Source organism: Prionailurus bengalensis, chromosome A3 (assembly GCF_016509475.1).
Source record: "Prionailurus bengalensis isolate Pbe53 chromosome A3, Fcat_Pben_1.1_paternal_pri, whole genome shotgun sequence".
Classification (NCBI taxonomy): Eukaryota; Metazoa; Chordata; class Mammalia; order Carnivora; family Felidae; genus Prionailurus; species Prionailurus bengalensis.
The window spans coordinates 136,663,910-136,684,707 of record NC_057354.1 but is presented as its reverse complement, the minus strand read 5'-3'; the positions used below and the strand labels follow the sequence as shown (position 1 = coordinate 136,684,707).

Below are 20,798 nucleotides of genomic sequence, written 5' to 3'. Positions count from 1 at the left end.
GTGGCTGAACCGAATGGGGAGAAGGGGAGTTGTGGGTGGGAAGTGAGAACAGACCCTGAGACCCAGCTGCCAGGGGAGGCGGGGGTTGGTCGGGGGTCCACCAGCAGTGCTCTGCGCCTTCTGGGCTGCAGGGAGGGCTGGGGTGGTGGGTGTCCCCAGTGGGGAGGCGGGTGGGGTGGTGGGTGCCCCCAGTGGGGGAGGCAGACAAGGGTGCGTTGGCTTCCCTCCTTCGAGGTCGCCTGGGGCTGCTGTTCCCAGGCGTGGAGGTTGGAGATCCTCCCACAGTTCTGTATACCTGTGTCTCCTCGCAGGTTCTGGCAGCCGCTCTGTCCCCTCCTCCCCCTGCTTCGTGTCGGGGAGGTAACAGCTGGGCTGAAGGCGGCCTCCAGGCCCCGACACCTCGCCCACACCTTTGTGATTAGCCCCTTTGTGGATATAACTTTCTGAGTTCTCCCGTTTGAAGCATGTCTCCCATCGGAACTCTAACCGATGCAGACAGATGGTTAGACTTAATGGCCCCTATTCGTGGTAAGTCCAGAGGCGTTTTCTCTCCTGTGTGGCCCTGGATATGATATTGAGTCTGCTTAAAGCCCTGATTTCCTCATCTCCAGAGTGGAATTAATAGCCTGGGTTGTCACAGGCATCGAACGAGCTAACGCATGTAGGACACTTGGCCTAACAGGGCCTGGAAGATGAGACACAGTGGATACATTTCAACTTTTAAAAGGTAACATCTTGGGCGCCTGGGTGGCTCAGTCGGTTGAGCATCCGACTTCAGCTCAGGTCATGATCTCACGGTTTGTGAGTTCGAGCCCCGTGTGGGGCTCTGTGCTGACAGCTCGGAGCCTGGAGCCTGCTTCGGAGTCTGTGTCTCCCCCTCTCTCTGGCCCTCCCCTGCTCATGTTCTGTCTCTCTCTGTCTCAAAAATAAATAAAAACATTCAAAAAAAATTAAAAAAAGGTACCATCTTCAAGTGCCTCTTTTCACTCTGGAAATAAATGAAAATAGGCATCATTTTATGCCCTGAGTGAGGTTTTATAGCGAAACGGTCACAGTCAAAGATGAGGATTTTTTTTTAAGTTTTGTGTTTTCTTAAAGAATTTAAGAATCGCTCCATGTGAATAATATGAGCCCCTCAAACTTTGCACCCCAACACCTCCACCCTCATGAATTCTGGAAGCAACAGAATAGCTCTGTTCAAAGGTTTCTCTGAACTGTACCATTCAGGTAGTTTTTAGGAGAGGTTATATAGCTCGCTAAAGAACTTGATGAAACATGACAACAGGCCTGCACATAACATCGTTATCACTTTACTCAACCGAGTGTTCTGAAAGAATATGGGATTCCAGAACAACGGGGCTGCTCTCTCACCATCCCGCGGAAGCCGAGTGGTCCCAAGTTGGTAGGATGGGAACGTCTGACACAAACAAGAAAAAGGCAGAACGATCTCAAAAATGTGAACTATCTACCTGCCCAAAAGGAGCACAGCCGGGCATTGGGCACATGTGTCTCTGAAAAGCAAGGCTGCATTGCAAGGTTTCTCCAAAATTATTCTGAAACTAAAGAGAATAGTGGTTTTGAAAACATGAGTCCTGGGAGGTGTCTGTGGGAGCAATGAAGTAGGAAGCGTGTTCTTCTGAAGAAAGCTATTTATAGAAAAGAGAATTTTGACCTCCACATCTCTTTCTTTGGCCTGAGTCTGGGTGATTGAGTGTAGAGACTGGATTTGGTGACACAGGTCCCCACTCCTTGGCGTATAGCCAATATTGCTGTGGGGCCCCAGTCAGTTTCAATGAAAAATGAATGAAAACTCTTTGGTCTCAAAAGCGCGTTCTGACCAACAGTCAGCATGGTAAATTTTTGCATTCTAAAATTGCTCCTTGGGACGCTTACCGCCAGCATGGGTCCTTGGGGTAGGATATTTTGACGTCATGCTGAAAATTCAGCTCTCTGATGAGATATCTTCTTCGAACCTTTCGTCAATAATCATTCCAGTTTTTTTCTGACTGATTTCAAATCCTTGTTCTTGCGGTGGGTGAGAGGAGGGAGTTGGGGGGATTAAAAACGGTGGCTTCTTTTGTGTAAACTTCACTACTGTTTAAAGAAGCCGTCGGCACCTTTTCCTGTGCCCTGTCCCTCTTCTCTTCACCTGGTCTCATGCTCCATCCATGAAAACGCGTACATCACGGAGATCCACCAGGCAGGCATCGGGGTGTTCTATGTGAGCATCTGATCTGCCTTCTGATGGCATACCCTGGCATCGGTCCAGAAAAGAAAAGAGCATTCTGTGCATCAGGAGAAGGACAGGAATTACGTTTTAATTATAAGTTTGATTTGCGCAGTATTCCTCATGACTTCGTAGGCATTTGATCTCTCCCTTTATCGAAGCTAAAGCTTTATGCCCCTCATGTGGACGCAGCTGATCATCAGACCCTTGTTCTGAACATAGACAAGCCCTTCTTCCCGAGATGGCTGTCTTTGAAAGCCATACCCTAGCGCTCCCGGAGCAGGCTGGCCAGCTGTGGCGTCCCACCTGCGGGGGCAGGGAGCCCCTGTTTGTGCCAAAGGGTCACGCTTTTTCAAGCGCATCATCCTGTTTTTCTGAGTGGTTTGGCTTCCGCCTCACAGGTCCTTTCCAAACACTGATGGGGAAAAAGTCATCCTCGGAGGGAGGTGAAGGGACACAAGGCACCTGGTGATCATGTAGTTGGCACATGAAGTGGTGTCAGTAGCTTGGTGTCCAGGAGGCGACGTAACCAGGCAACAGCGGGCATCATTCCAGAGCCATCTATAAACAGTAACTCTCTCTTGACATGAAGAAATCCCAGGAACAGATTCCATTTCTTAAAGCATTGTTTAGACTTTCTTGAGCATACGAGGGGGTGGTGGTGGAAAAGGCTGACCTTCACGGCCAGGGCTCTGTATGCTGCACCCTGGATTATGTATTCACCCATTCGCATGACTACAGCCACAGGTTGCGTGAGATTTGAACCAGTGTGAGGCCAATTCTTAGGATTCTTAGAAACCCGAAGCCCTGTTATGGACTGAAATGTGTCCCCTGGAAGTCATAGACTGAAGTCCTCACCCCCAATATGACTATATTTGGAGACAGGACCTTTAAGGGGTAACTAAGTTGTGGTGGCATCACAGGGGCGAGGCCTGATCTTACAGGGATGATGTCCTTATTCGAAGAGGAAGAGACTCCGGAACTTTCTCTGTCTTTGCACACGCACACAGAGGAGGCCATGTGAGGACACAGCGAGAAGGCAGATATCCGCAAGCTGGCAAGAGAGCACTCTCCCCAGAAACAAACCCTACTGGCACCTTGACCTTGGACTTCCAGTCTTCAGAACTGGGAGAAAACACGCTTCTGTTTTTTAAGCTGTCCCGTCTCGGCTGTCTCATTCCAGTAGCCCAAGCTGCCCCCAGAGAAGAGATGGGCGGTAGCTTTGCACCGAGGCTCTCTCACATTAGAAAGTGTTAGAAAAATTGGTGAGAGGAACCTCAGCCCGAGGGTTGTTGGTGATACAGTCAGTGCAATGTCTGAAAACAGGAACATGCAGAGAAGTGTAAAGCAGCTTTCTCAAGACCGATGAATCTCAAGACTGATGAGAAAGAAGGATGAAGTTCCATAGATGCTACCTCCCAACCCAGCCCTGGTCAGCATGGAGAGGGAGAATGCCGGGTCAGGGTCACGGTGACCTGGTTCTGAGAGCCATGGTCCATGAACGTCTCACAGCACGGTGAGGAGGGGCGTCTGTCACCCCAATATACGCAAGAGGTTGGAAGGTTCGTAAGGTGACGTTGTCTAGAACACCGTGTTGGCGCATCAGGAGCCAAATGCTCCATGGCGGCACCCGCTTCAATGACTTGAGGAAACCGGACTGGAGAGTATTGTTCTGACCCTACCTGCCCACCGCAGGCTTCTGGAAGCCTAGGAGAATCGAGCTACTTTTGCTGCTTTTCCTGTGATTCTCAGATCCTACCTGTTTTATAGACTGGTAAGAAGATGGTCAAAGAGATAAATGAGGTTTACTGTCTCAAGATCATGCCAGCCAGTGAGGCTTGCATTGGGGATGCACATGTCGTTTTGACTTCCTTCAAAAGCCTTTCCCTTTCTCCCGTATCTCTTAGTCAAATGCTTTATGAGAATTCTCCAAAATGCTGGAAAAACATGCTACAAAAGTGAGAACTTAAAAAAAAGGGCTTATTTCTGAGGGGAAAACCAGCATCAATTTGTTCATGAACTTTGATACCTGAGACAAGAAACGAAGAAAAGAAACCAACCAAATGCATGAGGACCAGTGAATATTCAGCAACGCGTTACTCCATGTTTCGAGAGGGTGATATATAAATTCACTTCCTCAGAGCCTTACAAACCCACAGGCCATTCCCTTTGGTTACTGACTAAATTTAGAACAAATGAGTGGAATGCTTGAGTGGCTCAGTTGTTTAAGCGTCCGACTCTTGGTTTCTGCTTAGGTCCTGATCTCACGGGTTCATTAAGATTGCGGTGACAGCCCAGAGCCTGCTTGGGATTCTCTCTCTCCCTTTCTCTGCCCCTCTCCCACTTGTGCTGTCTCTCTCTCTCTCTCTCTCTCTCTCACAAAACAAATAAAAAAAAATAGAACACATTGGCATCATGCAAACTCTTCTTGAGATGCCGCAAGATACGAATAACCCATATCTCAACCAAGCTCTGCTCTTGCCCAGAATTATGATTCCCAGAAACTGCAGTGGAAGATCCTGATCACACGGGAAAGGAGAAGCTCTCTCCATGTTCAAATGGAAAATAAGTCCCTTTGGCTTGTGCTAAGAACGCACAACAGTACACGGTCTAATTGGAACACAGCACGTCTTCTCGATTAAGGAAATCCGTATCGAAAGCTTGGCTTTTGGCCACTCAGCGGATGAGCACGCTTCTTATTTAAATATTCAGACCCAGTGCTCTGTATAACCTATTCCATATTACTTGGGCTCTGGAGGTGCGCCCCCAATTTTGTAAATTGCAATAGTATTTGAAACCCAGGAAGTGACCCAGAAACACTCCCTGGCTCACTTCTTTTGGGTAAAGATGTAAAAGGTGTCTGTTTAAATAACAAAGCCTTGGCAATTTGGAGAAGAACACAGGATGTGCTGCTTGCCACTGTGTCCCAGGAATCAACTGTGCCCCAACCACGCAGTGATCTACACACGTTAGTTGGCTCTAGCTCGGTGCACAACTCTTTAGAGAGTCAAGAGTGAGAAATAATGAAAGAAAATCGATTGCAATGATCAAGAAATAACTTAACTCAATTACTACCTAGCATGCTGGTTCGATACATTGTTGTTGCTCGTGCAATTTTTCTAAAATCAGCGAGAGACCCCAAATTTATGGAATGGGAAGAATTTAAAATGACCTTGAACGCCTACTCCTTGCATTTCTAGCCTCTTCTGTTAATCCCATGTCATTATGGAGAGACGCATTTTAGCAGTTGTCCCTTGCTTACAAGTAGGGGTCAGCAGACCTTTTCTATAAAGAGCCAGGTAGTAAATAACATCGATTTTGCAAGTCACAAGGACGTCGTTACAGCACCTCAGCTCTGTTGTTGTTACTTGAACTTGAAAAGAGCCATACGCAACACGCAAACCAGTGGGCACGGCTGTGTTCCTGTAAGGCTTCATCCATAACTCGGGGGCTGGGATGCCTTTGGCCTCCGGTGTGCAGAGTGTTGAGCTCTGGCCTCGAAGACAAACCCTGTCCTCTGCTTCACTTCCCAGAGCGCCTAAGCCACCTTCCCCCAGAGCATGCACGTCCTGGCTTCCTTTGCCTACTTTATTCTACCCGACGTGCCCCAAGGGAAGCAGCAACCACAGTCAGAAATTGTGCTACTGTGAAGTTAGTTTCCACCCATTTTGCACAAGTGGCCTTCAAAGCGAGAGTCTGGGGGGTTAGCCTCAAACTGCTAAGCCCAGGCCTTGTTTCCATAGGCTGCCCTTCAAACTGCCTTTGTTTTGGGCACCCGGGTGGCTCAGTCACTTAAGCATCCGACTTTGGCTCAGGTCATGATGTCGCGGTTTGTGAGTTCGAGCCCCGCGTCGGGCTCTGGGCTGATGGCTCAGAGCCTGGAGCCTGCTTCCGATTCTGTGTCTCCCTCTCTCTCTGCCTCTCCCCTGCTCATGCTTTCTCTCTCTCTCTCTTTCTCTCAAAACTAAATAAACATTAAAAAAGTTAAACTGCCTTTGTTTGGCTCTGGAGAAAGCATTAAAAAAAAAAAAGTGGTAAGTGATGGCCTGTGCCACCGAGTGGACAGCCATGACAATTCCCTGACACCAAAAATGTTATTTTGCGGAAACGAAGACAGCCTGTTTGTTTCAAGCCAGTAAATATCGTCCCCTGCAGCATGAATCTACTGCTTTCCTTTTGAATGTCCCGCGACTTGCCTCCCTCATGTAATGCTCTTGCCCAAAATGTACCCAGTAGGTATCTTCCTTGGGTGTCACACTCTTGCTTGGTGTGCCCATATAGGAAACGGCAAGCCTTCGGTGGGAGAAAACCCCAGTTCATTCTCACCTGAGCATCACCTTGAACCTCTCCTTGTGGCTCATTTCCACAAATTGAAACCCTCTGGTTCCTCACAGAAAGCCGACGAGGAGCCCTGTGTTAGATCACCTGGCCAACTGAAGAACAATGATGTCTGTTTTTGTAAGGTCACTGATCGAGTTTTCCAACTCTTGTCTGAAGGCTCTGAACACTTTATCTCTGCCAGTCAAGATCAAGTCTGGTGGTGGGGGCGGGGACAGGCACTGTCTGGAAGCCAGGACCTTACTCGGCACCAGAGTGTGTCTGGACAACCACGAGTGGCCTCATTCGTGTCTGATGTTGGTACCTGTGTTTACCGGGTTCCTGTGTAATTCGAAGGCATCTGGAAGACCACCAGAGCTTAGATGGCTTGTCTCACCGGTTACGAAGCCTGGATTTTTGTTTTTTGGTTTTTGTTTTTTTGTTTGTTTGTTTTTTCATTTTCAGAGGCTTCTGTCTTGGTAAAACCCACATATATCCTATACAGACTAAATGAGAAAGGAAAAGGAAATGCCGCGTGAGGTAGGGGTACAGCCCCACTCCCGGTTTTCCTAGGGGAGTAAGGATGGTGAGCGACAGACAAGCGACTCTCAGTTAAATGTTGGATTTGACCATTCCTCCAAGGTGCCCAGAGATGGTTCCGGCACAGTCCAGCCCCTGAAGTGCATTTAACTTCCTCAGCACAAAGTACTGTACCCGCTTCGTAATGATTTCAACCCATGCTCTACACATGTTATGGATATGGTGTAGCCACACGCGTGTGATCTTCTAAAGAGACGGTTCTTTTCCAAACCGCATACAGACCAAAGTTGTCAGAAACAAATGACAGTTCCTAAGAAAGTGGGTGTTTTTCTCCGAGCTTAACTTTACTTTTAAATCTGAAATACCTGCTTCTTTCCTTTGCCAAGGCTCCGCACGCTCGGGGCGCCTGGGGCGGGGGCGGGGGGGGGCGCCGTGGGTGAAGCGTCCAACTCTTGACTTCGGCTCGGGTCACGATCTCCCAGTTCATGGACTCGAGCCCCAGATCGGGCTCTGCACTGGCCCACTTGGGACCCTGTCTCCTTTCTCTCTGCCCCTCCCCCACTCATGCTCGCTCTCCCTCTCTTAAAAAGAAAACAGAAACCAAAAAACAAAAAAAAGGTAAGTACCCACCCCCTCACCTGTATCCCTGCCTGATTGTTCAAGTCACAGGATTCTCTCCTATGTGCCAGTAAAAATCTAATAATGTCTGTCTTCCTGTCCCCGCCATGGCCCCGAACGAGATTCTAGATGTAAAGCCTTATGGGCAGAATTTGGCTTTATACCACATAAAGCGAGCACATCTTTAATAAACTGTGACCCTGATTTACTGTTGGTTTTAACCCTGCAAAGGCAACAGTGCCGCGTAGAGGCTCTCCTCAAAGTCTCAGTGTTTTGTCCGGGTACTTTTTATTTCTTAATTTTTGCTGAAGCGTGAGCTGACACACGTTATTACCTCAGTTTGGCCCTGGGTATTTTTTTTAATTTTTTTTTTAATGTTTATTTTTTTTTTTATTTTTGAGACAGAGAGAGACAGAGCATGAATGGGGGAGGGTCAGAGAGAGGGAGACACAGAATCTGAAACAGGCTCCAGGCTCTGAGCCATCAGCCCAGAGCCTGATGCAGGGCTCGAACTCACGGACCGTGAGATCATGACCTGAGCCGAAGTCGGACGCTTAACTGACTGAGCCACCCGGGTGCCCCTGGCCCTGGGTATTTTTAAGGGACTCGTGTGACGATGCACCAGTTACCAGAGAGCCTCAGCCTACGGCTGAAAATGCCCCTGGCCTGGTGGGTTTAAACCCAGCCTTTTTATCAGGCGAGATCCCAATGGATTTCACAAGCACACTCAGCACGGTTTCATCTCTCCGCTCTCACGGAGATGATCCCAGAACAAAACACTCATCCGCTCAGTAGGTTTCTTTCTTTTCTGCTCCCTGTTTCACGAATATTCCATCTCGAAGACCAGACCTCCAGAAGCCAGGGGCAAACAATGGCGGGATCTTGATAAAAAGGATCCTCCGTGGTTGATTCACTGCGAAGGCCAGGCTTGGCGAAAGCTGGGAGAAGGTGCCGGAAGCTCCGACCTGACACTCAGACTCACTCCCGACCAGGGACGCCTCCCGCTGAGAGATTTTTTTTTTTTTTTTTTGTCTTTGGCAAATCCAGTTTGTGAGTTTTTGTTCTCTTCCATTTTTTTTTTTTTTGTTTTTTTTTTGTTTTTTGTTTTTTAACAGCCGGTTTTGAAAACGCATGTATGGAGGGTTGGGGAGGACTCCTAGGTAAATGGGAAAGAAGTCCTTAATTCTCATCCTGACCTCTTCCCTGGCCCCCTTGTCTTTCCAATCGGGCTGTTCGGATGCGAGGTGCTGTACGATGATTCTGCCTTCCTACACAAAAAGCCGTGTTTTACGCCCAAGCCACTGCCTGGCAGGTGGCAATTAGGTCATGTTTGAAGAGCGGGCGAGGTGAGCATCCTGCAAATAATGTGAGAGAAGGCGTTGTTGTCGCTGGGCTGGAAAGAGATGTAGTTTGAGGCGCGCCACGGAGGCCGGGGAGACATTTGAACGCGATGAAGGCCCGTGTTCCGCGACGCCACCGGGAGCACCGCCTTCTGATTCGTGCCTCGTATTCTAGGAGCAGTTCTTTTCATGGCTTTTGTACGACTCTGCATGTGGTGGCATCGGGCTGTATAAATTATGCATGTATGACTTCACGCTCGTGGGCTAGTCTGGAGGCTCCCAGATCCTAGCTGGATCTGCGTGCTTTTGTGGGGCTGCGCAGGGGCAGGGGGAGGGGGGATCTCTAGGTTTCCGTGAACAGTAATGGGTGTCATGGGGATAAATATGGGGGTGGGGGCTCTGGGGGAGAAGTAGGAATCTTAGAAGGGCTAGAAGGCTGATCTGAGCTCAGACAGGGGTATTTTCGCCTTTCCTCTCTCTCCTGGGTCCTCCCCCCTGCCCAGCCGTCTTGCCTGCCCCTGCCCTCCCCTGCAGCCACGCCCTCACTGCTGCGGGCACCCACCTGGGGACAGGGAAGCTGGCAGACACTGACCTCCCTTCATAGAGCATGCATTTGACACGGCGCTTGGCAGTTTTGTTAAGGAAGCTTTAAATTTAAGTTTCTGTGGGCTATAGGAGAAAAAGTGTAAGAGTATAACAGATGTCGCGGTGGCCGATGCTGAATCCCCCAGCGCACATTAATTCCACGCTGACATTCTGTCCAGGGACAGAATAGGGACTGAAAATCCAATGTGGGAAGGAGGCATTAACAAATGTGTATAATGATAGGAATCTAGGGACACCTGGGTGCCTGAGTTGGTTGAGTCCAACTCTGGGTTTTGGCTCAGGTCATGATTTCATGGTTGGTGAGATCGGCTTTCTCATTGGGCTCCTTGCTGACAGTGCGGAGCTCACTTTCAATTCTCTCTCTGTCTCTCTCTCTCTCTCTCTCTTTCTCTCAAGATAAATAAACTTAAAAAAAAAACCCTAAATAATATGAAGATGTTGGCTTACCACAACTTTGACACCTTGGACGTCTATTAAAAATCCCAAAATGTGGGGCTGACTCTATCAGTTGGGCGTCTGACTTTGGCTCAGGTCATGATCGTACGGTTCGTGAGTTCAAGCCCCGTGTCGGGCTTTGGGCCGAAAGCTCAGAGCCTGGAGCGTGCTTTGGATTCCGTGTCTCCTGCTCATGCTCTGTCTCTTTCCGTATCTCAAAAATAAGTAAATGTTAAAAAAATTTTTTTAAGCCCCAAAGGTGTGTAATACATAAATGCTAGCTAACTGTGGTGACTCCCTAGACCTGATGGGGTGGCCCTCCTGATTGGAATACTATGATGGGAGGCCACAAATTATTCAGGATGAATGATTCTTCTAGCAAATGAGGGTCTGCAGTATGTGCTGGAGTGTTTTCACTAGGCAACATTAGCGTGTTGTGCACAAAGAAAATGGGCAAGCAGGAAGAATGGCTGCCCCCCACGGTGACCTGGGTATTCCAACTTACAGGACTCAGAGGGTTCGCGTCCTGGAGGTCAAGGCCACTCTTGTTTACCTCCAAATGGTTACGGTGAATAACCTGTAATACGCAAGAGTTACTACAATGCTAGCTATGCTGTCCTGTGGCAAAGAGAAAGGTAGACTGTGGATTCATGTATTTCACATTAATCCATGACCAAAAAACAAATTAGTATTGACAATTAAGTAAATGACAGATATGGATTGGAGAAAATACAGGATCACTTTGCCAGTAGAAAACAGCATTTTAAAGAACCCATACTAGAGATGCCTAGTGGTGTCCCTTAGTCTCGAGGGTGGCTCAGTCGGTGAAGTGTCTTATTTTTTATTTCAGCACAGGTCATGCTCTAACAGTTCATGAGTTTGAGCCCCACACCAGGCTCTGCACTGACAATGAAGAGCCTGTTTAGGATTCTCTCCATCTCTCTCTGGCTTTCCCCCATGCATGCTCTCTCTCTCTCTCCCTCTCTCTCAAAATAAATAAATAAACTTAAAGAAAGGAAGGAAGGTAGGAAGGAAGGAAGGAAGGAAGGAGGAAGGAAGGAGGGAATGAATGAAAGAAGGAAGGGAGGAAGGAAGGGAGGAGGGAAGGAAGAAAGGGGGAAGGGAGGAAGGAAGAAAGGGAGGAGGGAGGGAGGAAGGAAGGGAGGAAGGGAAGAAGGAAGGAAGGAAGGGAGGAAGGGAGGAAGGAAGGAAGGGAGGGGGGAAGGAAGGAAGAAAGGAAGAAGGAAGGAATGAAGGAAAGAATAAGGAAGGAAAGAAAGAAGGAAGAAGGGAGTGGGGGAGGGAGGAAGGAAAGGAGGGAGGGAGGGAGGGAGGAAGGAAGGAAGGGAAGAAAACGGAAGGAAGGGAGGGGGGAAGGAAGGAAGGAAGGAAGGAAGGAAGGAAGGAAGATATACCATGCTGCCACCACTGGGTCTGCATCAGGAGTTACACTAGCAAATGAAGGAAAGGTGGGGTTGTGCTCATGTACGGATCACCATGATTCAGGGACATGTTAGAACACCCTTTCTTTCATACTGGGTATAAGCTGGGAAAACACAAGCTGAAGGAAGATTTATTTGGGTTTGCACCCGATTGTGAGACCAGTCTCTCAATATGATGGCGACTGGATCAGTGGCCACACTCTGACCAGGCTACTTGACTAGCTACTCGTCTATCATTGGCTTTGCTGTGTTCAAGATGTTTACCAGTAAAATTGACCATGCCATGTTGTAGGTTTATTTCTGGGGCCGGGCGGGGGGCAGGGGTAACCCATAAAGGGTCCTGATGCCTTTACAGCTTATCATTGTCACACGAGAAAACTCATACCCAGCCCCCCACCAAAATGTTTGTATTTATCTGTTTTCCCAACTGCCAGGAGTTCGGTGTCAGTTCTGAGGCTGAACTGTGGTGATTGCTCACCTCACTGGGAGCCTCCACTCCCTCTCCTCCTCTTGTGTGAACCCTGTTCTGTTGCCTCCCCACAAAGTATCTAACTGGCACTCCTGAATTCTTTGACACAATGGTACATCAACCATTAGCATCTTTCAGCTTGTAGTATAGCATGGTTCCACCTCCACGAAGAAGGAGACCCTTGCAGGAAACCATTCAGCCTATTAAAGAGCCACAGGTCCTCGTGAGACCCTCAGGACAGCCCAGGATGAGCCCACATGGGTGGAGTCAACCCTGGCTCACCAATGGCAGCCCCTGTGCTGGGCACAGCGTCCTGTATGTTGACCTCACCCCTCCCTGTTGGTGTCTCATTTCCTGCGAATCACCTGCACAAGTCCCTCCTCTTTTACCATGCCATGTGCTTTGGGCTGGCGTCCACACTTCGCTCTGTCTCTGCTCTGCCTTTCATTTCCTGGCCACTTCTCTTGATGATTCTTCAAATCGTTTTCTGAGTCATCAACGAGGGCTCCTCCTTCTAGAACCAACTTGTAGCCAGTGGGCTCCAGTTTCTTATGTGGGGAGTAAACAGGATTTTCCTCTCCTCTTCCCAGAGCAGAGACGATGTGGTTCTGCTCTCATTTGGAAAGCAAGCATTCGTCATCCAGGACAGGTTTTTTGTTGTTATTGTTTTACGTATTGATTTTTAACAGACAGAGCCATCGCGTCCAAGTTTATGTACACACAGACACATTTTTTACAGACCAACCCATCTGTTCAGGTTGAAAGACGTAATATAGGATGACAGTTAAGGACACACCTTTTAGAGCCAGGATTCTACTGTTGGAATCCTCCATCTCATCCCCTTGATGGTTTTACATTCCTAAGCTAGTTAGTTAACATTTCCCCACCTCAGTTTTATCGTCTGTAAAATGGGGCTAATGACGATATCGTCTCATGCTCTTGTGGAATTCAAACTGACTTAGTTCGCGTGAAGCACTTAGTAACTGGCATACGATGAGTGCTTAATATTTATCCCTAAGTATTACAACGCCATCCTCAATGTGGCCGTTTAAGAGAATAAACTTAGAATTTAATGGGGATATAAGTGCTTTGGCTAATCTTAGCTGAGTACTCACTGTATCACTCACTGAGGGAGTATTCACTCTACCAAGCACTTTACATGGATTAGATTACCCCAGTTTAAATTATATTTCCAATGACTTATTACCTGTGCGACATTAGCTAAAGTAGACAGTTTCTCTACACAATTTTCTCATCTACAGAATGGGCATAAAATACCTTCTTTGAATTGCTCTGACAACTTACGCGAGGTTGCGGACAGCACTGGGGGAAAGAATTTACTAGACGGGGATGGTAGAGATCGTCGTTTTTGGTATTACTACCACTGTCATTATTACTAATGAGCAATGTTTTGTTTTGAGCGTGACAGGGGGCGCTAATCCAGACAAACATAACCCCTCTGGAATGATGATACATGTGTGATTATTCTTCTCATGGCCCACAGGCCTGGGAGAGCGTTTGCTCTTGACCGTGGCAGGCAGTGAGCTGCCCGTGGATAAAACGAGGGCAAAAATGAGAGACCTTAGCCTTTCTTTTAAAACGACAGCGCTATTGCAAAAGGTAAATTGGTCTCAATTTTTCCACACGTTAAATAGCCTCCAATTTTATGATTAGATAGCTGAAGAAATTAAGTTTAAGTACAGTCAGTTGGCAGTAGTGATAAGGGGAGTGCGAGCGAAAAATAATGTCCCGCCGACCTTGCTGCTCCCGAGGGTTTAAGGTCGCTTTGCCACCGGGGCAGCTGTATAGTGGTCCAGTTGCCCCTCAGCTCCACTCTCCTCCCAGCTCCGTGGACCGTGGACTGTGCAAGACGACATTTAAAGAGTAGTCCCTGGCTCCTTTGTTGTTGGTGTTGTTCTTTCTTTCCTTCTTTCTTCCAGGAACAATATAAGGGCCTCCAATTAGTGGCAGGTGCAAATATTATGCATGCAATTAATTGTCTTCAAATGGTTAATTATGGGCAGAATTGGCTAATTCGGGGTGCAATTAACTGCTTGCCACTTATTCTGAGGATGCCCGTAGACAATTGTGTCTGCAATTAATTTACAAGAGCCATTACAGTGAAAACCTTGTACTATAAATCCAAGAATAGAGTGGGAGAATTTTTTCGAAGCAGGACTTCACTCTGGGTTAATTGCATTGACTCTTTCCTTTGGCTTTTCTATGCAGGTTGACTGTCAATGGGGTTTCTACGAGTTGCTTACACGGTGTGAGCAGAGCCGCTAGCAATGAGAAGGCACAGAGGAGCCAGCACGCGCTCAGGAGAGCAGCCGGGCCCTTGAGCGGCCAGGCCTCGGATGTCATTCAGGGAGCAACGTTCTACGTGCTCTGTGCTTCTTTGTTGGTCCATTTGTTTGTTTTTTTCTGGTACCTTCTGTGGCGGAGTAATGCAGGGGCATTTGCAGAGACGGAAACCCTCACATCTTTCCCGACGAGTTCACTGTCTTTACCGAACAATCAACTTTAAAGCCATCTGGTTTGTAGATTCATCAACAGTGATCAGCAGTTACACAGATCCTCTAAGCAATCATGAATATGGTTTTTAACTTATTAAGTTCCTTCTATAGGACAACCACTGAGCTAAATACTTTGACTCACTTACCGTATTAAAACCCTCAAAATAACTCTACGTATTAGGCACGCTTAGGATCCCCATGTTTGTTAACAAACTCAAAGAAAGGTCTGGTGACTCGCAGGTCAGTCATGGAGCTGACTGTAAACCATGCCTGCACGTCTCCAGCCCTGGACCTTGGCTGCTGCACGATGTTGGGGATTTCAGGCCTGGAAGGGCCCTCAGATGCCAACCTCTCTGGCTTCTTCCTTGGATGGGTGGGGGCAGCCTGGCACACGTGGCTCACTGAAGACAAACTAGAAGCCAGATTGCCCGTGGCTCAGTCCAGTGCCGTCCTAACCACAACATGTCGCCGAAGGGAAACGACGCAGAGTACGTTCCGCCTGTTCTCTGTCCGTTCTTAATACGGGATGGTTTCCCGGCGCAGTCTGCCATGTTGGCGTGTCTGCGTGTAGGCCATTGATTGGAAATGACATTCCATTGAAAACGCCTCTGAGGACCATACATGGATCTCCAGCAGGGAAGGGTTAAAGTTGCAGGGATTTTGCAGGCTGGATCAAATGTTCTTGAGAGGCCATTCTTCACATCTTGTTTCTTTAGCACCGGGAGAAGGCGAGTAATCAAAGGTGACAAGCTTTCTCTGCTCGTCGGGTCCCATTCCCGGCGCAGGGCAGCCCACAGGCACATTGATCTGCAGCGGCAGCTGCTACTGGCCTCCGACGCAGAGATTCCGGGCCACACGGGGCCTCGTCGTGTTATTGGAAGGAAGGGAGGAAGGAGTGAAGGCACCACTATCCGCGAATTGAGACAGAACCTATTGTCTGCAACCATGGGATTCCGTCACCTTGAGTACATGTGCAGTGTGATTTAGCTGCTATCTCTCCTCAGGGCTCGGAGGTGGAAGGCAAGCACACTGGACGGTTGCTGGCCTACTGGGATGTATTGGTCTGCAGTCTGAAGGGGCTAGGAGGGGCCGGAGGCGCTCCTCTTGGAACAGACACCAAGAGCAGTATGAGAGCTGCGTTACAAAGGTCTCTGTCTGGAAGCGGAGGAAGACACCACAGAATAACGAATGCCCTTCTCTGCCATTTTCTCATGGATTCTTTTTTTTTTTTTTAAGTATAATTTATTGTCAAGTTAGCTAACTGACAGTGTATACAGTGTGCTCTGGGTTTGGGGGGGTCGATTCTGTGATTCATCGCTTACATACAACACCCGGGGCTCAGCCCAACGGAGCTACCTTCTGGAATAGAAGGGGACGGTGGGAAAGGGGGAGAAAAGGAATCCATCAACACGTATGCATCTGCTGTCTGCGAGGCCCTTCACGATAACGATAACCTTATTATCGTTAACTACTTTCTAACCGCCTTGCATGAGAGAAGATGTTTATCGCCATTTAAATAAGGAAGGAATGAATTTGGGAGAGGCGAACCAACTTGCCCAAATCCTACGCCGCATCTGCAGAAAGAACTGGAAGGAAGGTGTGATGAGGTTGAGGATAAGGACAGTCAAGGCCGTTCGTTTCCTTATGGGATATGTCATATTCTTTGAGACGTCCTGCAGAGTGGCTTTGAGTAAGGCTGGGTTTTCATATTTTGAGTATGATTTGTAATCTAAGCCTTTTGCTCCCTATCAACGCGCTTTTGTTTCCCTACCAAATAGGCTTGGCACGGGGAGACATCTTGCATTTATGTCAGGTATTGTGTTAGCGTGTGATGGACCTTTAGGGAGTATGATGCCACGTGGATAGAATCGTTCTGATCTGGCTAGCCCAGCAAAGCCTGACCTGCCCAGTGAGCCTTGGGTGTAAAACATACGGGGCCCCTTGTGGCTGATCTGCTCCTTTTCTCCGTTTTGATTTCCGGTTTCTTCTTTATATCTTAGGTCTTGGCCAACGCTCTTGAATTTCTGAGTTCTGACGCACACTTTCAATAGCAATTAGGGTGTTCAGAACTGTGTTTGTCAGTGTCTTCAAAATCTCAGTTCTGATGGAAGAGCTCACAACAGCTTCCTGTTTTGAACCAGACTCTCTACCCCCATGAACTTCTCTGCAGAGTCTTGCCACCCACCTCTTGGTGTGACAATTACCGTATCTGTCCTGACCAAAGTGTGAATTCCATAGTCTGCATCCACGGTATAATTAACATTGGCCGTTCCTTGTAGAAACTATAAAAGGTATCAGAAGGGTTGGTTTTAAAGAGAAACAAGAGAAAAAAAAAATTGATTCCTAGAAGAAAAGACTTGTCAAGGCAATTTCTTGCAAGAGCAAACCCTTCATTAGAAATCAAGTTAGATCTAATTTTGAAGGAGTGGATAGATGTCTCCTGGTATTTCCTATTGTCATATCCTATATGACACGTATAGACGAGAGTGATTGTTTTCAATCCCACCTATATTAAAAGAGAGCTCACCAAATGGGTAAAATCGAATGTAATTAGTTTTACCTAAATTGTAGGTTTTCAGAGCAATTAATGAAACTGAAAGTTGAAAGCTGCTTGTTAAGCAAATCAAAGATCAAGGAATGTATTTTTTTATTGAATGTCACTCCTATGTAAACCAACCTACACAAGTCATGTTCATGTTTGAAATACAACAAGTATGTCACGGGAAGCCTCGGCAGAAGCAGCAACAGGGGCAGTTCACGCGTTGCCCGCTTTCCCACCGACAACGGCAGCCGCATGCTAGGATTTGGAACCGAGATAGATCTGGTTTTGAGGCAGAACTCAGCTCTTCACTGGCCTAGGAGCATGAATGCTTTCTTCACCGCTGAAGCCTCACATTCTCTGGTCTATTCCTGCCTTTAGAAAGGCAAACACTTTAGAATTCCAGGATGATTTTCCAGGGAGGCTTCTTCATAGAACCCCCAGCCCAGGGGTTGGTAGGAACCCCGAGGTGGCATCCACCGCACCATTCACACGTGCATCGTGCCGTCAGCCACGGAGAGCATTTGGTGTTTGTGTCACCCGTGTTGATTTCGTAACACCTCTTTGCAAGGAAAATAAGGTACCTGAGATACTGTGATTCACAATAAGAATATATATTTGCTCTTGTTCTGGCACAGAGCCCCTAAAACCTTTGGAATTTTCTAAGTGATGAGAGTGATAAAGACTTTTGTTCTGTTCTCGGGGTGGCTTTTGGAGCCCTGGCTGCAGGAGAACCAACCTTGTGAGTAGAAGGTTGAGACTTTCAGTCCCACTCCTCCCCACGCCAGCCCTCGCTTTTGGGCAGACTTACGTGGGAGAGAATGAATATCCACGGTCATCGCTCAAAGGTTTAATCGATCGTGTCTATGTAATGAGGCCTCCGTAGAGGAACCCAAAAGGGTGGGGTTCAAAGAACTCTTGCGTTGGGCAACACGTGGGGGTTTGAGACAGCAGTGCACCTGGACAGGACGTGTGATCTCCTTGCCCTTTCCCCTTCCTCTGTCCCCAAGCATCTCTTCAATCTGATTGTTCCTCAGTACTATCCTTGTATCGTGCACTAGTTGATCTAGTAAGTCAAGTGTTTCTCTGAATTCTGTAAGCTCCTGTAGCAAATGAGTCAAACCCAAGCTGGGGGTTGTTGGAACCTCCCATCTGTAGCTGGTAGGTCACAAACACAGGTGCCAACCTGGACCGGCAGCCAGCATCTGGGAAGGTCGGGGTGGGGGCGGCTGGGGGGGGGTGCTGTGTCATAGGACTGAGACCCAACTTGCAGGATTTCAGGCTGTCTCTAGGCGCACAGCGTCAGAATTGGGTGGAATTACAGGACACCTGGTGTCCAGGTCATGTCCAAGAATTGATTGGTGGTAGGGATACCCTTCCCACACACGCGCGTTGGAGTTGGCGACCAGAACCACTAACACCTATCATTAGGCCAGTGCAGCAGGTAAGGACAGTGAGACATGAAGACACAGAGCCTGCTGTGTCCTGAGCATGGGATAAACTCGCCCTCGCATTATTGCAATTGCTGTAGTGACCACTTACGTTGGCATCTCTTTAAGAGCACCCACGCTCTTAATTTAGTGTTTTTTTAATACATAGCAAAAATTACAACAAAGAGAAGGATCTAATTTGTATGTCCAGCTTCCTACAGTTCCGTAGGGTCTCCAGGACTCCAGCGATCCATTGATCCAGGTATCCAATGATGGGTGGTTGAGAAAAGAACGGACATATTGGAGCTGACTTTCCAACAAGGGTATCAAAATATAGAACTCTCCAGAGAGGAGCAAAGATCTTCCATGGAATCCTCCCAAAGGGAGAATGTGGCACATTTTATTTGCACCATGAATAAACATACATTCATATAATGCTTGCCTTATACCCAAATTAGATATGGTACCAGGCAGTGAAGTATAATGGAGACAAGTGTGGGCTTTGCAAGGCACTGTGCTATAAATCGTGAGACTTTACGTGAAGTATCTTACCCCTCAGGATGCTCTCTTTTCTGTGGGTCCACTTGCAAACTGGGGGCGGTAACTTCTTTACAGGGTCCGTGGGAAGAGGGAATGAGATACAGAACATCAAGCAGCCAGTTCCTGGCTTAGCATCATGAAGCCACCATGAACGCTGTCCCTACTTAAGGTGCGGAAAAAGAGATGTTCAGAACCGCTAATATATAACTATTTTCTATAACGCCTAAGGAAGCCTTTTTTCTGAAGGAAAGAAACAAACAAACAAAAAAATAAGCATACAAACCTTAAGAGAAACCTAAAGAAAAAGATCTCGAATAACAAACAGGACAACATATAGATGCATTACGAGACCAGAAATGAGGACCATATGGATGAGATTTTGCTTAAAATACACATGGGCTTAGGAAAAAAAATGAGAGAAAATGGCTGGCAAAAAAAAAAAATGTGCTTTGCAATGGTGCCAACTTTGAAAACATTTGAATAAATAATTTCAGCTTCGCAAAAGTATAGAAAGATTTCTCTCGTTGTCCTGGATACACGAGAGAAGAGAAATGTAGCATGTGGATCAGTAGTGCTTGCGGTGAACATGTAGATATTTTGGCAAGACCCAGCGATAAGACACTTCCCTGTGCGGCTGGCTGGTTTAACTTTGAAGTTGAGACCCGTCGCTGCGCCCTGGTTGGCCAATCCGCACACTTCCTGCCTGCTGGCACCCGGGAGGCACCCCTGCGTTAGTTTGGGCCTGAATGTCACCAGTAGTCCAGCAGGGATGAGTGAACATGGAACGTGGAACACAGCGTACGTGTGTGCAAACAGCCTGCCTTGTCCCGTTCTGCAAGAAGGCGGTGGAGACGCTCTGGGATGAGGAATCGCGGCCACACCTTCTCGTGCAGTCCGCGGCGTCCGGTTTTCTTTTTACCTCCTCTGTTGTGCCTGCACACGGGAGCTTACATTCCTTCCACTTGTTGTTTTTTTTAGTTTTTAATTTTTAATTTTTTTTAAATTAAAAAAAAATTAATGTTTTTATTTATTTCTGAGACAGAGAGAGACAGAGCATGAGCAGGGGAGAGGCAGAGAGAGGGGGGGACACGGAATCTGAAGCAGGCTCCAGGCTCTGAGCCGTCAGCACAGAGCCCGACGCGGGGCTCGAACCCACAAACTGAGAGATCATGACCTGAGCCGAAGTCAAACGACTGAGCCACCCAGGTGACCCTCCTTTTACTTGTCTTAACCAGAACAATGATACCGTTCGAATAAATATAATCCTCCCAAACGCTTTGGTCCTGGGCTCAAGGACCTGCTTCAGGTGAAGCATGTATATATCTTTTTGTGTGAAACGGGCACGGGCATCCGGATCAGAACTGACTTTCAGCCACTCTTTGGCCGTCTGTTGTCCCCGGTGAACACGAATCTCACTCTGCGGAGAGCACTGGTCCTTCATTTCCGCACCACCAATCTCTTTCCCCAGGGCACCGACCTGAGATTTCCGATTTGAACACACCCTTCCAGCACCGGAGGACATTTGTCCCTGCTCCTGCTCCGGTTCCCTTAAAAATCCCTGATGAACAGGTCCCTACCGAGCACCTGCTGTGTGACAGGTGCGCAACATGGTAGGTCTGCAGTTTACAGAGAAGAGTCATGGCCTCTGCCTTGAGGAGCTACGATCACCCCTGAACAAATGGCCACCTTACGTTTTCATGGGGCTTTCAGAGAAGCGCAACGCAACGGAGGAGAGAGACACATGGGGTGCGAGGTGGTACCTCACTCTGGATCGAATCA

General features: G+C 47.8%; 1 long non-coding RNA gene across 1 annotated transcript in view; it reads left to right on the top strand.

The window, feature by feature from the left end:
- LOC122497501 overlaps positions 1 to 19,343 on the top strand; it is a 90,633-nt gene extending 71,290 nt beyond the window's left edge. The window contains exon 2 of the long non-coding RNA XR_006301133.1: positions 14,224 to 19,343. This is a non-coding gene — a long non-coding RNA (uncharacterized LOC122497501). The remainder of the gene's footprint in view (positions 1 to 14,223) is intronic.
- Positions 19,344 to 20,798: the final 1,455 nt, after the last annotated feature.